The sequence below is a fragment of the Monodon monoceros genome, unplaced genomic scaffold (assembly GCF_005190385.1).
Source record: "Monodon monoceros isolate NGI ecotype Baffin Bay Population unplaced genomic scaffold, NGI_Narwhal_1 Super_Scaffold_14, whole genome shotgun sequence".
In the NCBI taxonomy this organism is placed as follows: domain Eukaryota; kingdom Metazoa; phylum Chordata; class Mammalia; order Artiodactyla; family Monodontidae; genus Monodon; species Monodon monoceros.
The window spans coordinates 19,026,987-19,047,137 of NW_021703770.1; the positions used below are offsets into that span (position 1 = coordinate 19,026,987).

General features: G+C 44.4%; 1 protein-coding gene across 1 annotated transcript in view; it reads left to right on the forward strand.

Annotated features, from left to right (window-relative positions):
• The window catches only part of EXT1 (exostosin glycosyltransferase 1), a 291,210-nt gene that overhangs the window by 224,991 nt on the left and 46,068 nt on the right, over positions 1–20,151 (forward strand). The window lies entirely within an intron of this gene.

Here is a 20,151-nt window from a genome sequence, read left to right on the forward strand (position 1 = left end):
CACACACACACACACACACACACACACACACACACACACACACACACGGCACTGGAATGTTTTGCTTTTAAATAACATCATTTTGTCCACCCATTTTTCTGGGCTCTAAATTTCCCCAAGCTTTCTTTTTAAAAGAAGGAGTGGATTCGAGGTAAGGAAAGTAAACTGAATGCCCTTGGGACATTTTCAGGGTCATTTGTATTTTCAGAGTAGGCTTCATTGCCAAGGGTAGTAAGAAAAAAAGTTATCTGTGGACAAAACAAAAATGCAATTCATGTTTTGGAAGGCCAGGGAAACAAATTCCCAGACAAAGATTCATACAGCCTAGAAATAGTTTCAGAAAGATCTACCGACCCACAAAAACTTCTACCAGCCCACAGAATCATTTCCAAGAATGGCTAATCATGTACTATTGAGAAATACCCCCAAAAAAGGATAAAAATACGGGTGTATGCAACTTTGATTGATAGCTGGGTTTTGAATAAATAATTACCCTTTACACCTGAAAGTTGGCTTTACCAAGCAAGCGCTGACCACCTCTGGGCTCAGTTGATTTTCTGGGCATTTCTAAGGGGCAGTAAGATTGATAGCAGTCCCTCCATTTGGCCAGTGTTGTGTTCCGTCGGCTAGCTGGGCAAGCAGGGGCACCTGGTAGCAGTTATGTGAACCTCACCAGCTGTGTGACCTTCAGTAATCACTTAACATTCCTGGGCCTCAGTTTTTTAATCAACCATCCTTACCCTAGGCTCTCTGCTTAAATGAAAAGTATATTTTATATTTAAATAACATGTTTTTAGCTTTCAGTTTTAAATTACTTAACCTTTGGTGCATTTGGGTTTTACATAAGGAAGGGAAACTTCCATGTAATGAAATCCCGTAATAACCCTTCCTTTATTAATGTGACATTGCCCACCCCCTCATCCCCCGCAACGGAGGGTAAATTAAAGCGTATAACCCAGTGTAAACATTTGTCAGCCCAAATGCATTTATAGACATTCAGTGTGTGCAGACACCTGGTTATTTACATGATTTATACCATTAGTGCGTCATTTCTAGATAGGATGAATTTCGAATACGTGTTCCTCTTAAGCCTTGCTGTGAGTTTTGACAGAAGTAAATAATCGTACCTTTAATTATCTCTGTCTGTAGAATGTGGTAGATAGGGAACAATGGGTATGAAATACTCATCCTCCTAGGGTGCAAGAGGGATGAAAAAAGTTTTCGTAAAGTACAAGACAGAAGGAAGTCATTTCTCAGTAAGCCCATTAGATGTTTTTCTTGCTCCGTAATCACAAAGCCTAGACACCACTGAAAGGAAAATGATCTGATAGGCTCCTGTTTACCACTGCTTGAGGGTAGAGGGAGATTTGATTTGAGCCTCTTGGCCTCCATGAAAAGTCACATAAATAGGAAGTGAAATTTGCAAGGGATTCCAACAGACTCCACAAAGGTTTGCATGGGGTGGACCAGCACATCTCAGGCACTCACGCTGGCTCTCAGATGTTCGTTTGGGCTTCCGTCATGGTAATTCAGCTTCTGTGCAGAAGAATAATTAATTCTAGAGGCATGAAATCTGTAAAAGAAGCCCCAGCTTCTAGTCTTCTGAAAAGTCCTTGTCTCTGGAGAAGTGAGAGGAAAGTAGGGAATCTCTACAGACTGCCCTAAAGAAAACCTGCAAGGCTTGGCAACCCAGCACTGTCCTCTGGGCTTTCTTATCATCCATGTGTATCAATTACTAGATAACGTCAGGGATACTTTTAATTTGGGGAGAAAGCAAAGTATGTAAACCTGTTTCTTGGACTGAGAAAGAATGGAATTAAAAAAAAATTTTCCTGCTTTTTGTGTTTTTGCGGTAGGGTTGAAACATGTTCTTAAGGATTTTTGGGGTTTTTTTTAACATTTTGGTGGAACACATTTTTCAGCATTACTCCTCTCCCTTTTGAGAGGTTGGGTAGGTATGGAATCGTCTTGCTGTTAGGCCAGTGTAGTAAAATTCTCTGCAACTGGTTGCCTATGGAAGAGGTTGGAATAAATTGTTACAGACCCAGGCTGACTGGCTGCAGAAACTTTTTCCGCAACACCTATGACAACTTCATCATTCGGAAGATCGTACCCAGGTGGTAAAGGCTGGCAGTGACTTATGCTGCCTCAGGTTACGACTCCTTCTCTGCATGCATGAAATACCGCCGGGTTCTACGGGGTTTCTTAAAGAACGCCACTAGATCCACTTCTTTCATCCTTCTTCTTCAGCCTGCCTTACTGACATGTCTGAAGTGTGATTTGAGGGTCTGCGGGAGGAAGAAGCCAGAATCCAGAGCCATCTGGAGCCTGGGCGAGTAAGCACTGGGTGAACATCTGTTTGAAACTTTGTGGAGATATCTGGCGCCACTGATTTACAGTCCTTTGGGGAGCCTGTGTACAGAACCCAGACTCGAGAGGAAGCTGGCATCTGGCAGGAGTCGGGGTACACAATTGTGCTGGATTATCAGGATATGATAAGTCTGTCTGGCCTTATATTCATTGCCAAATTGTAGATTTCTTATTGGGGCCACGTCAGTCCCCCCTGCCACCAAAACCAAAAAAACCCAAAAATACAAAAGGAAAAAAAAAAAGCCCAGTCTTACCATACTCATAGCAAAATATACGTAGTCGTACAGAAATATCACAATAAAGTGATGCTTCTGAGAATCATTAGAGTATAGAAGCTAAGAGTATGCACTTTGGAGTCAGGTGACTTGGGTTCCAATCTAGGCTCTGGCACAGAAGTAGCTGTGTGACTGTGGGCAAGTCACTTAACCTCTCTGTGCTTCTGTTTCCTCATCTCTAAAGAGGGGATGTTAGTAATAGTGCTTACTTTTTAGGGTTATTTTGAGAAGTAGATGGAGTTTATATATGTAAGGGATTTAAAATAGCACCTGGAAAATGAAGCACTATATAATTGTGTGTGTGTGTGTGTGTGTGTGTGCGTGTGTGTGTGTAGTATATGAGTATGATCACAACTGGGACCACCCTGTCAGAAAAATGCCTTTGGTTGTGTCATTTACCTTCCTTCCTCTACCACCACTTGCCCCTCCACCCCACTCCACCCCACCCAGACTGGCTTGGTTTCCCTTGTTCCTTGAGTGTGTCAGGAATGTTCCACATTGGAGCTCTGCACAAATGCATCCCCCTTCCAGAACTGTTCTTCCCACACCCCCTTTAGGAAGCTGCCTTCTCTTCAGCTCTCAGGCCATGTTCATGTTGCTTCTTCAGAGAGGGCTTCCCTGACCACCCGACCTTGACTCAGTTTTGACCTCCTACCCATAGTCACTCTAATGCTCCCTGTTCTTTAGCCCCCGTCAGGGTTTATAGCTACACATGACCATTTGCATTTCTTCAAGGTCTGTATCCCGCTGTAGATGATGAACTCCACGGAGCACATCTCATTTCTGAGTGAGTCACCCTTGTAGACCCAGCAGCCTGCCCAGTGCAGGGCCAGCACATGGTAGGCACTCAGTAAATATTGCTCCAAAATAAGTGACTGGCCGACTGATGAGCTTCTTTAGATTATATCCAAGGTGCTGTGGGCAGTGCATTTCTTCTGAGCTGGCCAACTCCAACTCCCTTCCCCCCGCCCCCCATCTCACTAGTCACTACCCCTTTTGTTTATATTGTAATAAAAGTGAAAGAGAAGTCAGGCAAATAATCAAAGGGCTCTTTTAGAGATGAGATAGGGCCTCCTTTTCCTCCTTGGTATCATTTTGACCATCTGGTTGGGAGCTAAGGAGGAGGAACCGGGACCTATTCTTCCTGATCAGGGGAGTTGAGTGGGGACACTTGGCATTGTGGACGTGCCCCATCTACTGGTTGAATCGGGTGGCTACATCCTTAATGGGTGGTGATGCCCTGTGCAGTGAATACTTGCCTCCAGTCTCTTTAAAAGCAGCTGAGACTGGGGTTTCTACCACACGTTATTATCCTGCTGGCAAGAGCATTAACGGTAAAGCATGGTTTGCTTGTGGAGCACACATTTTGCATCTCTAGTGTCTACATTTGCATCAGAATCACACACATTCTGTTGTGTGGGTTTTGCAAGTTTGAAGGGAAGGGTTTCACACTTGTGTCCAAAGGTTAAAATTTGTAGTTTAACATCAGTGTTCACTGTTTAGTTGTTCCTTGTGAATATTATATTGACCAAATTTGCAGCATGTAGAGAATACCTTCTCTGCAAGACAACTGAAGGAGATGTGGGCACCACACCCAATTTTCAGTCTGCCCTTAGGGATCGTGGGTTCTTAAGATAAAAGTTTCAGGGAGCAAATAGAATCTCCTTGTGGTCCTCTCTCTCTCTCTCTCTCTCTCTCTCTCTCTCTCTCACACACACACACACACACACACACACACACACACACACACAACTCGGGACTTACATTGCCTGTAAGGCTCAATAAGTAAATTGGGGAAGATGGAATTTGTCACTCTGCTTAAAGAAACATAATTATTTTAAAATGACAAATGGTCCCTTTGTCAATAAATGATTTATGTCTTAGCTTCCATGCCTGGATACCTTGTGTGAATTATAAATTCACTTGTAAGTAGATTTAGGAAAGGGTGCCCAGCAGGTTCCTGGGCTGAGCGCTAAGTGGGTAGCACTTCTTTCATTCTGCTGCTTTTCCGCTGCTATTGTGTTGGGGATGCAGATGTCTGAACATAAATTCAAGTGGGTATAGCTGTAAGGTGCTGCTTTACAAGGATTCATCTAGCATCTCCATCCAAAAGAATCTCCCCTCACCACCCCCTCCAAATTTCAACATCAGAAGTAGCGAGAAGGAGATGAAACCATCTTAATTCAATTTAAATTTTAAGGTCAATCACTCTCAATAACAGGGGTTTTTTTCTTTAAAAAAAAATTAAGTAGCTGCTAATTTATTATTCCACAGAGTTTCCACTCAGCCTCCCAAGGGGAAGGCCTTGAACAGGTAGCTGGGTTTTGTGCCTGTATGTTTGATTACTGAGTTATTTACAACTAGAGGATTTCCCAGTGACAAGTAAACTGGATGGACCTGCGGCTTAATTTGGCTTTTCTCCATTCAGGATGACTTCAGACAACTGAGCACATGTACCTAGCACCCTATCAGAACAGAAGTGAAAGGCAGACTATGAATGCATTAACTTATCTGGAATATAACAATCCGAAAAGCCTAGAAGTTAAATGTCTGCATACATGTCAATTCCGTATGTTAAGGTCTAGTGGTACTTTATTTGAATTACCCATTGGAATGAGCACCGAAATATCTTCAATGCTCAATACTTTGAAAGATCTCATCTGTGCCTCTTCTTAAGACATCAAGAACCGCCACTACAAAATGCCAGTGAAGCCCGGCAGCTTCTCATACCTCAGGTGCAGACAGACCATGTTTGGATTTTAATCGTCCTTCTCTGCTGGCTGTGTGACTCTGGGCAAATGATTGGAACTCTTTCAGCTTCCGTGCTCGGTTGTGAAATGGGGATAATAGTATTAACCTCCGATTGTGACCCTGCGATGGTGATGCTGTATGTAAAGTACTTAGCACAGGGCTTAGCATATGAGTGTGCTAAAAATTGTGGCAGTTGTTAGAGCGTTATCATTATTGTCACTTCTACACGTGAAGGTACTATTTTATAAATATATTTTGTGTTTTTAACCAAGAGCCTTTCCTTGGACTCTCACGTCAGCTTTCTTATTCTAGGAGAGACTATGATTTAAAGAATGGAAATGTGTTTTGTGATATTTAAATATATATACATATATTTTTTTCCTCCAACTTTTTCTTCTAATTTATTTTCTGAGGAATTAGCAGCCTTCAAGATACAGGTGGCAGTGGTTTGCTCTGGTCTGGCCTCAATATACGATCTTCAGTTTGCTTTGTCGGAGGTTGTGGGCAAGCGCTATAATCCCTAAATTAGCCTAAGAGGCAGATGGATGGAAACAGCGTCTTTGTTGGGTGAACCCAGTCGTGGCTTCTCTTTTGTTCCGGGCTCCAATCCAAACTAATGCCTTAATAACTGAAATTGCCTCATTCGCCCCTCTCACCTTAAAAACTATTAAATTCAGCAGGAAGGACTCATCATTGTGGCAGAGAGATGCCCTCTCAGGGTCTCTCCGGGCCAGTGGGCCCCGGGCCAGCACAGTGGTCGGCACCTGAGGACGGGCGGGAGCCAGAGCTCCTGGGTGCTCCTGAGCAGGTCGTCCCGACAGAAGCTCCGGCTTCCTTTCCTCTGGGGCCACTTCTACCGCATGCTAAGGCTGCCTCTTTCTGCAGTTAAGTCATTTCATTCCTTTCTCTCAGGCTTTTCCTTCACCTTAGAGATGTTCAGTGTTAGGGCAAAACACAGGCATTCAAGCTGCTCATTGCATTTAGGGAGTTGGGGAATTTGGCTTTTAATTACTGTGAAAATATGATCGTTTAGGGATTCAGCACCATCTCTACTGAGCCTGTAGGATGTTGAGACAACAGGAAAAAGGGCTCATAAATAAGTCTAAAACAGGTGAGTTGGCAGGTCCTGGGGGTGGAGGGTAGAGCAGGTGAAATGAACTGGCATGATCCTGAGTATCTTTGCTTAGCTCTAATCAAGGTGTCAAGCCTCTTTTCCGCCGCAGCTTTCCTACCTGTAACGTGGGTTAAGGTCTGCTGCAGTCAGCTACTGCTCGGCAGGTATGTGGAATCTGGGATGCTAATAATACGATCAACGTGCTCAACAGAAAGTGAGTATCTGTCCAGACATCCAGGCTTGAATACTCATTTTTTCCAGGCAGCAAGCAGCCCCAACCTGTGTTTTACGTACCATGCAATGGATTTCGTCTGTGTTGCACTTGTTGGAACAATTAGTTGTGGCGTGTGTACTTTGCTGGCTCAAAGGTATTTTCCATCTCTTGATGGTCTTTGACAGTTTGTCATCAACACCACTCGCAGTAATTCATCTCCACCCTGGTCCTGCTTGACGGATACTTATCCTTTAGGCCTCAGCTTAGTCCCCTTCTCCTGACTAGGTCAGATTCCTCTTTCATGTGCTCCCATAGGACGATTAGTCTCTCCCTGGAACACTCACCACAGCTGTTGATTTTATTATGGTTAATTATTTGATATCAGTCTCCCAAAAAGGACTGTCAGTTCCATAAGGTAAAGAAACAACATCATCATCTTTATTAAAGTTATTATTCTTATTTTTGCTCGCCAGTGAATTCCCCACTCCTGACAGTAGCATGCCTGGTACTTATAGGTTCACAATAAGTATTCTTGTTAGATGGGTGGATGGCTGGCTGGATGAGTACACAAGTGAATGAATGAAACGCCGGTGTCTCTGACAGGACTTCTCTCTTCCCTGTCCTATTCATGTGGCCTCAGGGACCCACACATGTAGTGCAGGCTCCACTCAAGCTTCTAAGATAACTAAAAGGCATGATATAGTTCTTGGTGCCAAAGCCCCACAGTGGACTGGGAAAGTAAAAATTATATAAATTCTTAGAAAGAGGGCTTAAGGTTTCTGTGTTCAAAAGTGGTCTTGTCTGGGATAAAATATAGCAAATGAACAGCAATTTTTTTTTTTTTTACGGCATGGAGGGCTACTAATTTCATCTTTCAATCTAGTTCCCTAACTAAGTAAATAAGTAAGTACCTTCTTGCAGACCAGATATGTGTAGCATTGTATGTTCTTGCATTTTTCAGGGTATTTGCAAATATTTTATGAACAGCAATTTGTTTCTCGCCTGGTCTACCTACTCCCTAGGACCTGGGAGTAATACTTTAAATGTGGGCTGACCTCGGGAAGGTTATCCTTTCTGATTCTGAGCTGGATAAAAGATCCGGCTCAGAGATATACCAGGCATATATCTCTGGTTAGAAGATCATAAATCAGTCCAGTAGATTCCATAGTGGTTCTCATGGTGTCCCTCAAGACGGAGCTCACTGGCTAGTCCCTGGGACATCTCCATGAAGCATTATAGAAAGGAGGCAGTGTGCATACTATAATATATAATAACTTGGGCCCTGCCGTCAGAATGCCTGAGTTCAAATCCCACCTGCCTACTAATTAAGTAAGTTTAGATAAATTAGGTATAATCTTCAATTTCCTCTTCTATAAAGTAGGAGACATAATGTTACCTACTTCACAGGGTTGTTGGAAGAGCAAATGGCCAAACAGACGTAAAGTGCTTTGCAGAATGTTCGGCGTGCAATAAGCCCAATAAATGTTAGCTGTAATTATTATCACCATTTTTCCTGATTGCAGGAGTTTCCATTGCAATCCCAAGCCAGTCCCTATGAAGGCTTTTCCATCCTATCCCTTTCACACTATTCTGGGGCCCACATTTTCCCCTGCCTTTTCTGCCAGCATGCCTTTGGCTTAGGTTTTTACTAGGAGGACCGAAGTACAGTGTCCAGAAATGGAACCGGTTATACTGCATCTTGCCTTATATTACCTTAACCTGTAAAGGCCAACTCAGATTGCCTGAAAATCCACGCTGTGCAGTGAGTGATTTGGGCGGTGCACACACTCTATACACAGGCATTAAATAAAGTAAATAATGCTGTGTGTGTGCACCCAGCCAGCTTGCCCAGCTTTCTTAAATCATTTAGGTACACTTAATCTAATGGAACGTGTTATGACTTCAACAGCTTCTGAATAAAAGTTGGAGGAAAGAAAAATCTGAAACGTGGCACCAACTAAAATCCCCATACAGTTATTTAAGGCAGCTGAAGCACTTCCACGGAAACTGGGCTCTGTTGGAGAAATAGCCACTCCTCTTACAGAATGAAACCTCACTTTTTTTTTTTTCTTTTTTCTTTTTAAAAAATTTCCTTCTTTTATTTTTAGATTTTGGATGAGAATGGGACTCCAAATCAATTTTTAGGCTATTTCTTCCTTGTTCTGCTTGCTCAGAACAGTTCTTTTTATCTTGCTTCTGCCCCTGGTGGTGTCGTCTTGGGAGAGTTACTTGACTTCTCCTGGCTTTGCTTTCTTCATTTGGGTGTTTGTGCTGGGCGATCTTTGTGGTACCTTCCAGCTGTTAACATTCTTTTGATTTCATGATTCCTCTCCCTTATTATTACAGAAAGCACAAGTGTTGTGCCTTAAGCCTAAGATAGGAAAGTATTTATAGATCAAGTCGAAAAACCTCTACTTTCCACATTCCAGGGCTCTGAGTTTGGGCTCAGAGAGTTACAGTGGCTTTTAGGCAGTTTTTGTGTGAAGGGTGGTTTTGGATTTCTTTTCTGTTTTTCTGTAGACCTTATTTGGACGTCTGGCCATTTGATCTTGGTAGAGAATACTGTGTCTTGACACACACCAATGCCTTAACCCTTGGCATGTTTCGGAAGCCCACAGGCAGGGTCCTGAGGTTGCCTGAGTCACCGTTAATGAACCAAACTGCCTGCCATGCTCCAATGGTTGCCTTTTGGCACTTGGCAGGAAAATCCTTTTCGTGTTAGTTTCAAGGTTGTCAGATATCATTATCCCCAAGTATTAACAATTTCAAAGAAAGGAGGCACTGTGTTTGATTTATAGAATAATTATCTAGCTTTAGGTCTAACTTGGCTTTGGCAATGGTTTTGCAAGCACTCGAAAATTAAATCCATTTTTTATGGCACTACAAGGTATTATCTCACAGCAAATGATAATTAAACACCTGTGAAATCAATTAGCCCTTTAAGCAGGGAAAAAAAGTTTTCCAATTATGTTTTCGCACCTCAAAAACTTTTATAATTCCAAAACCAGCGCTCGTGGAGAGGGATATGGTCAATCGGCGTTACTGAGTCCACTTTCCATTAAGATCATCCCTAAATTTTGCTTTGACTTAATCCTGAGGAAGGCGGTTTGTGGTACTCTCTCCTTTCCAGAGCGGATGCAGTCGCCTTTGGAGCTGACTCTTAGCAGCTATCTATCTGACACACAGCTGAGCTGTCAGCTCCTCTGCAAAGGAGGTTACCACTTTGTGTTTTGATGCCAAGTTTTACTTGACAGTTTATTTAAAAGCCAAGATTCCTTAATGGAAACCAAGCAACAAGACGTTCCATGTGACAGAATTGCTCTCTCTTTAAGGGCCCTGTAGCCAAGAGTTCTGAGCCATCTTCATTCCAAATTCATCACCTGAAAACAGAATGGTTAATAGCTGAAAACTAACACAGTGGAAAACTGGGAATCATGGCAGGCCTTTCAGCCCCACAGGATCATGTGTTTCATCGCTGGCTTTGGTAACAAATTAGCTATTCCAGATGCTTCTTTTGGAAAATGATCTGCACTTCTGAAGAATTGAATGGATTTGGGAGAGAGGACATAACAATTTGAGACTCAAAAAGAAGAAAAAGAAACAGGCCTTTGACATCCTCTACATTATGCCTCATATGTACAAAGGCCATTCCAAAAATATGCTTGCTTAATCCTTGTTGATACTCATATGTGCTTTAATTTGCATAATACTCTCATCTATACTGTTTCATTACATCCTCAGTAGACTTCATTATTAGGTAGGCAAGACTAGTATGTTTGTCCCATTTTATATATAAGCATGGATTCAGAACCAGAGTATAACTTGCTTAAAATCAAACAGTGACAAAGTTAAGACCAGAACCTATATTTTCTAGGTGTTACTTTATGTAGGCTTCATCCTATCACTCTACATAAACATCTCTTAAAGACATTCCTTTTTTAAAAAGAAAAATTCTAAAGACATTTTTAATGGGATCTTGCTTTCATAGCAGATGGCATTTGGAGAAGCTGATGAATCTTAATGTTAACCAGAGACATCAGGCTGATACTGCATAAAGCAAAGATGAGCGAGAACTTGTCTTACATCCTTTTAGAAACTTGTCCTACAGATTTACCCTTGTGAATGTGGCCAGCGTTTTTGGACACTTTATGACCTCACAGGCATTATTCGCTGAGGAATAAGGAGATCTGGCATTCATTCAACAACTATTTCTTAAAAAATGACTATGGTCCAAGCACAAGTCTAGCGGCTGGGGTCACAGCAGTGAATAGGAACAGTTGGCCAGAAAGACAAATATGTGCGTGAATTCAGACAGTGGTAAATCCTAGGACAGAGACGAAATGGGGAATTGGGACAGTGAGCGCTGGGAACACAGGCTGGTCTGCGAGGGCCTCTGTGAGGAGGGACTGTTTGTCTGAAGGCTGATGTGCATCTTGAGGTAGATCTGGGAGAAGAAAAATTCCAGGGAGAGGACATGGCAAGTACAAGTCCATGAGATGGTAATGTGTGTGATGTTTCTAGAAACTGAAAGAAGGACAGTGTAGCTGTAGATGGTGAGTGAGGAGAAGAGCGGTCAGAGCTGTCGGTGGCAGAAGCCTGTTCTCAGGGAGCCCTGTCGGCCAGGGCAAGGGACGTGGCTATTATTCTAAGTGCCATGAGGAGTCGGTGGAGGGTTTTCAGCCTGGGAGTGACGTCTTAATGGTATCTTTGGTTGCTTTATGGAAAATGGATTTTATGGGGATAAGATTGAACCTATTCTGACCTGAAGCTATTAAGAACGAGAGTATGCTTCCTGTTGCTCTGCTCACGTGGAAACCCAAAGGAGGAGTAGAATTAAAGAGATATAGGAAAGAGGGGCATAAGGAGACTCTGGGTCCCATGGAATTACAGAACCCAGTAGGGGGCAGCTCCTGGAGGGCTTCTGCATCTTTGTTTCCCCAGCGCTCGGTGTGTCACTTGGCACATAGGAGCTGCTCAACTTTCACCTGTCCAGCAAAGAAATACCAGGGCAGGAAGGCATCTTAAGAGCCATCTGGTCTACCTCTCTCCCATCAGATGCTGAAATTATCCCTCTGTCCCACAGCCTCTTCCCAAAATGAAGCCACCTAGGAGTTGGCTAGCTGCTTAGCTGCTTCTCAAGGGGAACAGTGCTGAGCAGAGCTGGCTGGAGGAGAGGCAGAGGTGACTCAGTGTCACAGACTCTTTCTCCCAGGGCACTGTTGTGGTTCTGCCAAAGGAAATGGCAGAATCTAGACTTACGGGCTTTCCCAACCTCCAGTGACCAGACCCCTCATGGAGGCTGATTGGGTCAGTAAGCCACATGCGGCATCAGATTGTCCATTATAACAGATTTTGATGTCTCACGGAGGCACATATGCACCTGTACAATTATATACTCACATACCCAGGTGAGAGAGATGAAACTTTCCATAGACAACTAGCTTCATGCAGCTTGCATATTATGTTGGCGTCCTGTAAATTTTGAGGATGGGCCATCGCTGCCCATGCACATTTCTGAGGTCTCATTTGCTTGTTCAGTGCAGAAGCCCCAGAGGTGAGCTGGCCCTGACTGTCCAAGTCAGAAGGTGGAGCCCAGGAATGGTAAAGGTAGGAAAGGAGACGGGAAATGAGGGTAGCTGAAACCAGCATCATTTCCTTAGCTGTGTGTAATTGGATTCTCAAGGTATTTTATAATCACTTAAGTGCAAGGAGCAGATGAAGGGCTCCAGCACTGACCGAGAATGCAGGGTATGTGAGGTTCGCCACTGGACGGCCCCTACGCAGTGTCTACTCTGGTGACGAGAACAGCCCAGCAGGAATTCCAGACATCCTCCTAATCCCAGTGCTGACGGAGGCTGGCTGTGCAGGGAAGAACGTCTTGGCTCAAGAAGGGAAGGGGTCAGAACATTGGGGTGAGCCCAGTTTTCTTTGGGGAATGAGGAGCCTTCGCCTTTGCACCGATGCAGTGTTTATCATGGCAGAAGCCGGGAAGAGGTTCTCCAGTTTTATTTTCTTTGGCTCAGACGTGGAGGAAAGCCAGGAGACAGTTCAGTTTGAATAGCGCTGTGCATACATTTAACTTGATTTGCAAATAATGCTGTTTAGCAGGGCTGGTGAAACACACATTCCCCGCCCCCCCACCCTTCATCAGTGTGCAGAGAGGACAGAACTTTTAACAAGATGCCAGGCCTTTGGAAATAAAGACAGAGAAGGGATACAAAATGTACAAAAGGAAGACACTATATATAAAAGACACTCTTTTCCATTCTCTAAGTCAGTTGGGCTCAGCCTAAACACAGGAGTGAACATCATACTAGGAAGGACTGGCATAATCAAGAGTCAGACGTATTGTTATGAGCTAAGCAGAGGTGGTTGTAACGAAGGCTCATGTCTCTTTTTTGTGTCTCTGTTGTTTCTACAGCCCCTCCCGCCCCCCTGCAAACCAGTGGATACTGAGTGCTTTTCATCTATTTCATACCTATGTTTTGAGTGGCTCCTGCAGGCCAGGCCCTGGGGGTAGGTGTTGGTTCAACAGAAAGTAGGACCGTGGTCCTCCCTCCTGGAGCCCAGTGGAAGGGAAACAAGAAAATGGGCAACTGGATCCAGAGGGAGTAGTAGACAGGTAATCCTGGGTGCCATGTGAGCAGCAAGAGGGCCTCTGTGTGAGACTTAGGGATCGGGGAAGGTTTCCTCCGGGGTGGAAGGGAAGAAGGGTGTGTGGGGAAGTACCCTGTCCACAGACTGCTCCCTGGGACTCGGCCTGTCCCCGAGGAGTCACCATCGAGGCTGACACCCCACGCTGCTGGCCCCGCAGCTTCAGTCCACACTTCCTGGCCCCGCTGCACTTGGCTGGCTTGTCTTCGTGGCGCAGAGCCTGATGAAAGGTTAGTGGTAAGATAATGACCTTGAGCTTCCCAGTTGCCCTCCGGTCTGTCCCAGACATTTAGCTCCCGCAGTCGGGACCTTGGTGTGCCTCTTGTGGACCCATTTATCCATCTGAGGTCACAGCTGCTGCTGGCTCCTTAATTGTCACTCCCTTCCCTTTCCCTCCCTGTACCCAGAGAGTCCCTTATTTAGCACTTCAGAAGTGCTTTATTTCCAACCAGAGAATTTAGACCCACACGTCCTGGAATTGCGTTTATCTCAGAGCACTTTGAAATGTGGTATTGCCGAGCGGAAAAGCTGGTGCTCCAAAATCTTGCCTCCTTCCAATAGCTTCCTGAGGTTCACGACCCCTGGCACAATATATTCAAAATCTTTCATTTTCCCCTTTTGTGGGGAAATTACTCCTTCCTTCGAGGCAGCTCTGGGAGACAACAGAGCCCTTCTTGTACAAGCCCCACGAAGTACAACTCTGCTACTCAACTTCATCATCTGTAAAATGGGGCCACTTCATGTGTGGTTGTAGAGAGAAAGGGCAGGAATGAACACGGATTGTTGCCCCACCCATGGGAAACATGTAATCAGTGGGGGGATGATTATTATAATTGTTATCATCAATGGCTGTCCTATTTTTGTCACTTGCTTTTACATATTAGCCATTGAGCTGCTATGTAATGGGCGGGAACCAACATGGTCTTCTCTATGGTGTACCTGGTACATGTTCAGTTCATTAATACGTGCAGGGGAGGGTTACCACCTGGTCCAGGTTTACAGTTCTTAGCTGTCAGTGGATGTTTACGGTAGAGATGGGGTAGGGCAGTTTAGACTTGATATGGGATTATGATCCAGTGTGTTCAGACGCAGGGTTTGATTCCAAGGATCCAGCCAACTCTTTCTTCCCTGTGAAAAGCAGGTATAACCATATCCACCTCCTGGGGTGGCTGTGAGGCTTAAATGAGATAATGTGTGCGAAAGAGTCAGTACCTCCCCTGGGGCCTCCCGCCCCAGCCAGAGCCCACACACTCTTCCTCCCTCCCTTCCCGATGTTGAAATGGATTTTAAATGGGCATAAAAAGAAGATGGTCTTAAGTGGAAAGCCAGGAAGTGTGAAACGATGGACAGCTTGGGATCGGCAGGGTCATTCAGAGGAGTACCACAAATAAATCATTTCCTAATCCTTGGCCTGACTGGGTGCCCCAGAGGTTCGAGCAGCCAGCAGTGCTCAGGGCAGAGTGGCCTGTGTTAGGCACCTCACCTTCTCCAAATAGTGAGGGCCTTCCCGCTGGGAGCTACTGAGTCCCTGAGGCTGCAGTCACTCTGGTCACCAGCGCCACACACTAGGATAATCCATCTGCATTTCCCTGACTCCGGAACATAGAGTAGCTCATTCGTGGGCACAGACACTGTATGAGCAGGTGGCGTGAAGAAACTGAGGCTCAGTGAATCCCGTGAATTCACGAAGACCACTGGGGCCTGTACTTTTCTGTGTAGACAACAAATAGAGATAGAATGGTGGCCAATGGACCCATTTTCCAGCTAAAAGTTTGGCTCCCACTCATGGTTTTCTCAGTTCAAATCTGTGCCTTGGGCCAATTTCATTTTATTACATGCTATGGATTTTGGGGTTTTCTCAAAAATAATTGAACTTTTAAGCATCAAATCTGTGATAGTCCAAGAAAGGGCCTAAGGCAACATAGATATTAAATAACAGAGCACCATCTTGGACTGAACTCCTGGTGTGACACGGGGTGGAGTTTTGAGTAGGGGAGAAAGAGTCCTTTTAAATGGTAGCCTTTTGTTGCCAATGCTTGAAAGTAGGTGAAAGGTTTAGGACTTCACCGTGTAAGAAACATAACTTTCAGACACTCCATTTGTGTGAGCTGCCGAGGAGACGGTATCATGTAGTACAGAGCAAAGGCCCTTTAGAATCAGAAAGCCTGGAGCTGGAGCCCCGGTGGCTCCACAGCTGTGACCTACGTTGGCAAGGTTATCGGGCTGTACGAACTTCATATCTGCCTGTGAAGTTGGCTTATATCAAGTCCTCAGCGTTCCTTTGGTGACATGTCACTCTTCTGCTTGAGCCCTTCAGGGACTCACAACCACCTGCACAGGGTCACATCTGAGGTCCAGGAGATCCTCCCAGGGGGACCCTGCCTGTACCAGCAGCCTCATCTCTCCTCCCCGTCTGGCGCACCCCAGACTCTGGGCAGTGTGTCTCACCTTGGTGTCTCTGTTCCTGCTCTGCTACCTCTACCCCCAGAGACGCCTGTCACCTCCTCTCAGCTCTTTGCCGGACTGATTCTTGCTCTTCCTTTAATATTAGCTCAGAATCTCCCGTCCTCCAAGAGGCATCCCTGCTTCTCACGTTCCCCACCGAAGCCAAGCTGTGCCTGTTTTTTTCTCTTCTCTACATAACTCCCAGCCCTTGCCTCCATCCTCCCATTTCCCTCAACGAATGACAATCATTTGATAACACATCTGCCTTCTCCCTGGACCATCAGTTCCTTGAACAGTATTTGACACGTGGTACTAGGCATTACTAGGCATTAGGCGTTCAACTAATGTTTGTTAAATGAATGAAAGAAAGCACAGAGGAGGTGCCAAGGAAGCTATTTTATTTCCCTTGTCCCAGAGCACTTTGTGCAGCTACAACAGTCAGAAGTTGTTTTTGCGTTCTTTGTTTTTTTTTTTTCAGGGATGTGATTCTAACCTGGGGGTAAGCAAAGAAGATTAAGTACTTATGAGGATGGGGGCTGAGAGGGAGCATATCAGCTGTAGATGTTCACTTTATAAATCAATACGTGAGACAAACTGTAGCAGAAATCAATACGTGAGACAAACTGTAGCAGCATCAGGGGGACACTAGAATTGTGTGGCTACAGGGAGGAGGGCCTGGCTCACGTCTTCTCTATCCTCTTTGATTAGCAGAAAGCAGGCTCACGTGGAACTGAGCCTACCAGGGAATTGTGGGAAGCACAGCTGGACCCGTGGGCACACTGCACCAGCATCATCCGTGGCTATGGAGCGTTTGATAATAAGGCAAAATCCTTTCAATTAGAAACTGCTGTTGTGATTCACAGCTTCTGTTTTCATTTTATTTTCAAGGGTCTGCTCTACACGGCTCCCTGGCTCTGTCTTGGGGAATCCGTTCCTCTTCCGTTTGTTTGTTACGTTTTTGAAATGTTTGTATTCCTCTTGAACTGCTGTAGTTTATATAAAAATTTACGATCACGCAGTGCCTTGCAGTTTCTGCTGTATGCACGCGATCTCATTTAATCTTCACATCTTTGAGGCCCAGAGAAGCTAAAGAATCTGCACAGGGGCACACAGAAAGTGGTAGATCCAGAAGCCAAGTTCTTCATCCCAGGTTTTCCTACGTAAACCGGCTATATTTTCCGTTATATTCGGTCACCTCCCTTCCAATCATAGCTACCATTTATGGATTGCTTATAATGTGCCCAGGCTTAGTTAAAATGTATCATTTCATCCTCACAGTAGAAGTATTATCCCCATTTTGCCAACCAGGAAACTAAGATCTAGACAAATTAAAAACTTTCCCAAGGGCTTCCCTGGTGGCGCAGTGGTTGAGAGTCCGCCTTCCAATGCAGGGGACACAGGTTCGTGCCCTGGTCCGGGAAGATCCCACATGCCGCGGAGCCTGCGCGTCCAGAGCCTGTGCTCCGCAGCGGGAGAGACCACAGCGGTGAGAGGCCCGCGTACTGCAAAAAAAAAAAAAAACAAAACAACTTTCCCAAGAACATTCAACTTATGAATAGCCAAGGTGAAATTGGAACCCAGGTTTGGCTGGGTCTAAAGCTGCTTAACAACTAAGCTTTTAATCATTAAGCTCTTAACCACCGTGCCAGTGGTTCTCAAAATTTAGGGCGCATCTTAATGATCTGGAGGGCTTGTTAAAACAGAATCCTGGGCCCTTCCCGCAGGGTTTTTGATTCAGCAGGCCTGGGTGAGGCTGAGAATGTACATTTCTACCAGTTTCCCAGATGATGCTACTAGTTGGAAGAGTGTACTTTGAGGACCCCAGCGCTAATGCCACATCGCCCTCCACCCATATGCTGGTTGCACTGAATTGCTCCCAGCCCAAAAAAAAAAAAGTTTCATATGAAGGGGAAGGGCTTCAATTATGCATTATTGTATGGCCCATTTTAAATGGGGTGTATCCCATACATTATTCACTGCAACTTTAAGGTTGTTGTAGTGGATTATTTCGGCCGTAGAACGGGTTTGGTTTCTAGGTTAAATACAGGGTCATGTTATTTTTATTGCATTTTTCATTGAAGTAGTTTATGGAAACTGTTCTGTCTTCTGTGTCATCACCTATACAGCAGGGGACTTAATGGCCATCTGAAAAGGGTACCAAAACCGTTATTAATAAAGCTGAAAGTTCTCTGAGATTAGTTGCCTCCCTCATCTACTTACCTTCTTGCTTAGGATCTCATATGTTCGTTATTTCTTGTTTTTAAGAAGTTTATGATTTTGATGTGATCTATATTTCTAAGCTTAAGTCATAGGGAAGAATTAGTCTCTAAAAAGACTGTCCCCCTCACTTGACCTGTCGTCTCCACATCTTGTTCCCCAGTCCCTATCCACTGGTTACCACCAACCTGTTCTCCATCTCTGTAATTATGTCATTTCATGAACACTATATAAATGGACTAATTCAGAATATGTCCTTTTGGGATTGGCTTTTTCCCTTAGGATAATTTTCTTGAGGTTGTTGTGTGTATCAATAGTTCATTTCCTTTTATTGCTAAGGAGTATTCTAAGCTATACATGTACCACAGTTGGTTGAATGATTCACCCACTGAAGGATATTTGGATGGTTTCCAGTTTGGGGCTATTAAGGATAAAGCTGCTGTGAACATTCGTGGACAAGTTTCTGCGTGAAAACAAGTTTTCATTTCTCTGGGATAAATGCCCAAGAGTGCAATTGCTGGGTGCTAAGCCCATTTTTAGTTCTAAAAGAAATTGCCAAACCATTTTCCAACGTGGCCGCCCCAGTTTACCATCCCACCAGCAATACACGAGTGTTCCAGTGTCTCTGCAGCCACATCAGCACCTGTTGTCATGTGTCCTCTTGATTATAGCTGTCCTACTTGCTGTAAAGTGATATTTCGTTGTTTTGATTTGCATTTCCCTAAAGACTAATGGTTAAGTATCTTTTCATGTGCTTATTGGCACTTTGTATATTTTCTTCGGAACAATGTCTATTCACATCCTTTGCCTGTTTTTATAAATTTATTTATTTATTTTGACTGCGTTGGGTCTTTGCTGCCGTGTGCGGGCTTTTCTCTAGTTGCGGTGAGCGGGGGCTACTCTTCGTTGCGGTGCACGGGCTTCTCATTGTGGTGGCTTCTCTTGTTGTGGAGCATGGGCTCTAGGCACGTGGGCTCAGTAGTTGTGGCTCGCGGGCTCTAGAGCTCAGGTTCAGTAGTTGTGACGCACGGGCTTAGTTGTTCCGCGGCATGTGGGATCTTCCTGGACCAGGGCTCGAACCCATGTTCCCTGCATTGGCAGGCGGATTCTTAACCACTGTGCCACCAGGGAAGCCCCCGTTTGCCTGTTTTTAAATTGGATTATTTGTCTTTTGATTGTTGGGTTGTAAGAGTTCTTTACCTTTTCTGGATAAAAGTCCCTTGTCAGATTTATGACTTGCAAATATTTTCTCTCTTCTATAGGTTGTATTTTCACTTTCTCGATGGGAGCTGGGGGTAGAGGGAGACCGGTCCTCTCAGCTGTACTCGCCTACGTTAGAACTTCTATTAGGCAGAGCTGATGGGGGTTGGTGATGGAGCAGATCTCGGCTCAGATGCTCCAGACGTTCTCAGTTCTTGCTGAGATTTGGTAGATTTTCTTGAACGAATGTTTTTCCATTTGTCATCATGACCTTAGGACAATTTCCAGAAACTTTCAATGATGCTCTTATAATTTGTACCAGTTAAGTTGTTGTTTTGCTGGGAAGAGTGTCCTCAGAATTCCTTAGTGTGTCATTCTGGAAGGCCAGGCTTCCACAGTGTACTTAAAACAGATGCCCTCAGGAGATGTTACTCCTGAAGTCCTCATCAGTCTTTTCTAGTTATCCGATGAGTCTTTGGTAGATCTAGCAGCTGAAGAAGCATCTTCTCTACACAACATCTGCAAGACTAGAACAGTGCCTGGAACATAGTATTTCTTAAAAGAATGATTGAATAAATGAACAAGTTTAAGCACCTAGAAGGAGGTAGACGTGGGGCATGGGAGAACATCAGAGAGCTGAGTGGGAGGGTACCAAATACATACGTGGCTCAATTAGAAAGATTGTCCCCTTTGCAGGCATCATTACTTCTTCAATTGTAGTACACAATAATTCATAGGCTCACTGTCACTAAAGCCCAAGAATGAGGCTGGTTCATGGGTTGAGCATGATTAGAAATCCAAAAATCATTGTTTCAGGTTATGAGTGATTATGTTTCTGTATGTCTTTGTGTGTCAATATAAATACACACATTACACATTGTGTACACGAGCAGATTTCTGTAGACACATAT